At 35.9% G+C, this 6,000-nt stretch overlaps 1 protein-coding gene across 1 annotated transcript in view; it reads right to left on the reverse strand.

Annotated features, from left to right (window-relative positions):
• Positions 1-4,446, reverse strand: part of LOC134541992 (lachesin-like) — a 559,697-nt gene extending 555,251 nt beyond the window's left edge. The window contains exon 1 of the mRNA XM_063385770.1: positions 4,333-4,446. The gene's annotated coding sequence lies outside the window, so the exon portion shown is untranslated. The remainder of the gene's footprint in view (positions 1-4,332) is intronic.
• Between the last annotated feature and the right edge of the window lie 1,554 nt (positions 4,447-6,000).

Consider the following 6,000-nt stretch of genomic DNA (forward strand, 5'->3'; position numbering starts at 1 on the left):
TATTGCCAAATGTTAATACCATTTAATCATTATTCATTTACACAAACAATTAAATAAAAAAACTTTATGCACAATTTATTTAATGGCATTATGTATATTACATCAAAAACCTACAAGGATCATATAGCCTAGAAACTAATATAGAATTCTCCACCGGTTACTCGCCTAGGCGATGATGTGGGGTGTGGGCAGCCATGAATGCAATAGTCCCCTCGCCCTTTTCCGAGCTTCGACCGAAATTCCGAACTTCAAGTAGTCCAAAAAAAAATTCCTAATCTCACCGGTTTTTTTTATCCCGAAGGAAAATTCCTGAATAGAAAATATTTTTATCTAAACGTATGAATAATTATGTAGACCATAATGATTGAATTTGTCATTTTATTACTGGCATACTAGTAGTCGTCTGCATTAGCTTCAAAAATAATTTAAAATGTAACTTTGTTGCTAAGTCGCAGTCTTTCGTTCATAATAAATCGGGCTGAAAGACGCATTTATATGATATTTCAGCTTTAATAATAATAATAATAATAATAATAATAATAATAAAAATAATATCACAGCGACATTCATTGCATAGGTGTATATTTTGCTTTTGAGAGAAAGTAATAGTAACTTTAGACGGTACTGGCAGTGCTCTCTCGTCGGAAAAGGAAATGGAGATCATCACAGAACTTGCCGAGCACGAGTAAAAAACAAATGAAATAAGCGAATTCAATTTTTCCCCGTGATTCTGTGTGAGACAGACTCGCTGTCAGTCTTCGAGCGAGACCCTTCTCCCTGGGACAGACTGCAGACATTCCAGCGACAGGCATTGTCAATGGTCGCATCCCTCCCGTTCCCTCATGACGTCTCTCGGGCTAGGAGATACTGGGATCGTAATATATGTACCTGTAAAAAAAACTCTTTGTAAATGCAGGTTATTTCAATCGTGGTTTTGTTGGATAATGCATAATCTTTATGCAAATGTCATTATGCAATAAATAATTATTAGAGCAGTATTCGTTTCATCGCTTCAGTTATAATACGGCATGGATACCTAAACCATAGGAAACATAAAAATCCTCATTTTAATCTGGCTCGCAAGCTCATTTAAAATAAATTAATCTTTAAAAAAAAATACCTGCAGAGTTAAAATAAAATATTAACTTGAAGGAAAATTTTAACCTTCAACCATATTAAAACTAAATGCATCAATATAAACGTATTAAGAATTAAGACTTACTTAAAGCCAACAGTAATAAACAAACGACTTTCTATAAAAATTTAAATCCATAGATAATTTCTCAATCAGGAATGGCCACAAATAATAAAAAAGGATTTTATAAAACGATAATTTGGTCTATTTTTGAAGTAGGTTATTATAATAAGTTATGATTATTAAATTCTTAATTTTTTATATAATTACTTTTTAATTATTAACACCGAGGGTTGCGACATGTTACCTCAAAACAGACGTTAGGAACCCAATTTTAACTACTAAAATAAGCAAATATAACTGAGCTATATCTGCAGGAACATGGGCTTTGTTTTTGGGAATTTCCCCTTCATTAAGACTTTTTTATTTATGGTTTGCTATTATAGTTTATTTTTATCGGTAAAAAGAGTTACTTTGAATTTTTACTCGGAAATTATATAAATAACTACAAGCCCAATATTTGTTTTCACTCTTCATCAATCATTCTTGGAAGAGATAAAATTATTATATAATAACCTTCCCCCCGCCCCCCCCCCCTCCAACAAATCCATGGCGAGAAAAAATCTTGATCGTTGCTTTGGGTCGTCATATCCGGTAACATGGAGAGACGCGATTAGGTGGTTTTCTTTTACTGATTCGCTTGAGTCCCGTAGCATGCAATCTATTTAGTGCCACCCAGGGACCCCTTGACTCTTGCAGTTTATTGTGGAGTACCTGGTCACAGGACACTTACCCCCAGCCTAGGCGATGCTACAGTAGGGGGGCCTGTCTACAGTAGTCCGAACCTATGGGCGGCCCATGTCCTTATCCTAATGTGAATACCGTCATATGGTCGCGCGGAAAACAGCCCTGTCTACAATTATTGCGATGTCTAATGTCCGTATCTACTGATTTATAAACTAGTCACCAGACCGCAGCAAATGTAGAGTGCCAAAATAATTGTTTTCTATATATTTGTTTGTTTACTACTTGCATGCTTTGTAAACGTGTACGCAGTTAAGATTTGAATATTTTTATAACTTGTGAAATTTCTTTTCTCTCAGTCTAGCTCTGATAGTGGTGTATACCACAATCAGCGTCTACTGTGTCCATGTGTTTTTGCAACCCGTGGGTGAATTTTCACCCAGTGTAGTAACCACGGAATTATTTTCTGTAAAGTTCATAGAATTATTTTGAGTTGTATTTTTTTTAATATTTCTTCAAAATGATTACCTATATTTATAAAGGCAAAGAAATAAGCTGTAGTGACCTTGGGAAAGATTTTGATGAATACTGAGGAGATTAATTATTAATCCAATGCTTCTGACGAATTTGAGATGGAAGATAACTTAGAGGATGATATGGTTGAAGTTGATGTTATTGGTTGCGAACAGGGTGCGGTCTGTGATTATAACAATAATGGAAAAATTCTTGAAGTAGAAGCTACAATATCTTTGGAGGGGCAACGGTCGAAATTTCAAGAAAAGTCCACGGAGAGAACAAAATAATAAGTCTACTGGTTAGTGGTATGATGTAATAAATAATTATATTATTGAAACAAAGAAAAAGACATTGAAAAAAAAATATAACCATGTTTGGTTGACAGAACATCCAAAGAGACAAAAAAACTCATGCTCATAACATTGTACATAATAGAGATAGGCCCAAATTTGATGCTAAAAACACTAATAGTATTCTTGGAAGTTGGCGTCTCTTTTTTGATAGGTAATAACATGCTAAAACATAATGTGAATTGCACTATAACCATCCACCCAGTTTGACTAATGATCTAATAGTTGAAGTGTTATAAGTATTTTTAGGTTTGTTGTATTTAAGCGGAGCTAGTAAGAAGATTATTACATGCCTTAAAAATTTTTATGGAGTGGCCTGTCGAGTCCTGTGTACGTTTTAGTTATGCCTGTTGAAAGATTTAGATTCATTATCAACTGCATAAGGTTTGATGACAAAGGATCCAGGGAAAAAAAGAGAAAAAAGAAGATCCTTTCACAAATATCAGGTTTATTTGGGACACTTTCTTCTCACATTGTATTGTACGCTATGCAAGATATTGCTACATAATATTGTCACAAAAAAATATTACTGCTCTGAAAATGTGAGCCAAAAAGGTCCATTTTACCGTTGCATAATAAATTTAAATGTTCCTGTGAGGACTAAAGGTTATCATAGTTTTAAATTATTTAAAAATGAAGTTAACATCGCCTTTGACACATCTTGCATCTTTTAGTTTTATTTCTTAAAATTGATTCAGTTTAAAACACGTGAAAACCTTTATATGAATATTTACACTGAAAATGCACTAATAAATTTTGCTATTGAATTAGTTTTAGGACACTGATATTAAACTTCATGCTAATTACGGTGTTATTTTACATATACGGTTTGTTGGTTAAGTATATTCAATTTCCGCAATTCATCTTTTAATTTAGGTACATAGGTACTAAATTAAAATTAAAACTTCCACAGATAGTTTGCAAATAACTTTGAAATAAAATATTTAGCATTTTCTTAAGATGTAATAATTTATTTATAATTGTTAAGCTTCAAATTTGACGCGTTACAAATGGTCGTGATTTGAATGTGTTTGCGGAAATATTATTTTTTTCCAAACCACCACCAAATTATAGTTAGTTAAAACTTTTCGCAACACAGATTCGTTTTAGGTTCTTCATGATATTAGGTACACGATAAAAGAATCACTGTTTACTTATTTTCTGTATGATTATTAAAACATCAAAAATATAATATTAATTGAAGGGAAACTATTTACAAATGCGTTTTTACGTCAAACCTGACTCAATTAAAGGCCGAGATATTTAAAAAAAACTAAAATTTAATTTAATTATAGGAACTGTAAAAATGTTCAAGTTAGTCTAACCTAATATTAAAATTATGTTTAGCTAATTTAATTCTCGAAACATTTATTGTTGAATCTTGTTTACCTCTGTTGCCATTATATTTCGCAATTGTTTATTAGTTTACTATTAAGATCGTTTTGTTGCTATTGTTTTTGTTTACAGTATAAACTTGTATGTACTCAAAAAAGATGAGAAAACTTTTTTTTTTTTGTAAGTAACACGTGTTTGGAGCGACGAGACGCACTTGGCTGGACGCGCCGCATCGACATGGCAGACGGGTACCTGAGATCGCTGCTGGCGGCGTCACGTGCGTTCCCCCTCCGGCGCGCGCACTCACACTCGCCAGCACACGGACAACACGCGCGCGACACTGCGGCCGGCTCCGGAGCCAGCGTCCCGACGACTGACGCGCCGAGGGGATCCTCTTTCCCATCCCCCCTCCCTCCTTCCCGTGCGTCATCCCAACCCTCCTTCCATTCTCCCACCCACCCCTTTTCGCCCTATCGCCGCCGGGTCTCCCCCTCCCCTGCCAATCTCGCCCCTCCGGCGGAGTCGCGGCGCCCACAATCAGCTCGCGCCGGGGCGGGACGCTGACAGCTGAATAACGCCGGGGCGACCGGTATATGTCTTATCGCGACGTGCTCCCCCCCTCCCCCCTCCCTCCGCCCTTTCACGACTGTCGACACCCTCACGTCGTCAACCCCGTTCACGCCGTGAAAGAGAGAGAGAGAGAGGGTGAGATGTTGGCCCGCATCATTGAGCATACACGCACCGGCGGCGTCCGTGCATGGCATTGACGATGTTTTTTTTTTGTTTTTTTTTTGTCGGACCAGAGCAGTTCTTCGCTCTCGTGCCATTGGTCGCCATATTCGCCACTCCTGAGAAATAAAACTGTGAAATGTCAGCTCGCTGTAAAAAAAAAAGTGCAAATTTATGTGTTCTCTTTCACTTATATAATACGAAATTCGGACACGAAATTTCACTTCGAATTCTTTTAAAATAATGCGCGAGCATCATAAACATACGCAACTTGTTGTTTTCGACTACATTTCGGGGCGCGAATCACACCTAGTTTCAGCAGCCACCGCTAGAATTTTCTGCCGGAGCAGCTACGTCGAATTTTGAATCACTTGATTCGCAGACTGAATTTTGAAAGTATAAAATGAAACGGCTCCGATGAAAGCGAAAATTAAAACACTTAACACTACTATTAAGCACCTAGTACACGTTCAAAGTCAAGCTCTTTACTTGGTTACCGGCTATGTACTGTCTGTATTATGTGGTGTTAAATACTTAATCTTTTAAAATGCGTACTATCACATATAGTTCTATATTACACCATCAATATTAATATAACACTATAACCGTACCAATATATTATTTTTAAATATTCCAGACACCACCAAAACATTTATGTGCTCTTATCATTTAAATTATTCGTTTTAGCGAAAAACTGAGAAAGGATTTTCTCTATTTAAAACCGAATTATATTTCTCTTTAATAGTAGGCCCTATGTCCTATGGCCCTATGTCCTATGGCCCTATGGCCCAATGACTACTTATACCACTTTTGCACTCCAGTGATTTATTGCATTGTTGATATTCCTGAATATATTTGTAACATTTTTGCTTTTGGTACGCTTAAGAGGAGTTATTTTAAAATCTTAATATGTTTGTAACTTTTAAAGTATTCATTTAAATTAAAAATGGTACAACATTTATAAAACCCAAACAATAATTCTGTTTAGCAAGCTGGCACTGTTGATTTTTCAAAATAACTTTGGATAGCGCGCGCTTTTCCTTATTTCCTGTTTCACATTTCCGTTCTTCGACTTTTGTCACATTCACAAAATTACTCCCACTAAATGCCGTATACCGAGAGCTAAGATGTTACACATAAAAAAATTGAAATTGCAGATTATTAATACCGTTATTGTGATCTTGTCCCATA

Source organism: Bacillus rossius (genome assembly GCF_032445375.1).
Source record: "Bacillus rossius redtenbacheri isolate Brsri chromosome 4 unlocalized genomic scaffold, Brsri_v3 Brsri_v3_scf4_2, whole genome shotgun sequence".
Taxonomy (NCBI): Eukaryota; Metazoa; Arthropoda; class Insecta; order Phasmatodea; family Bacillidae; genus Bacillus; species Bacillus rossius.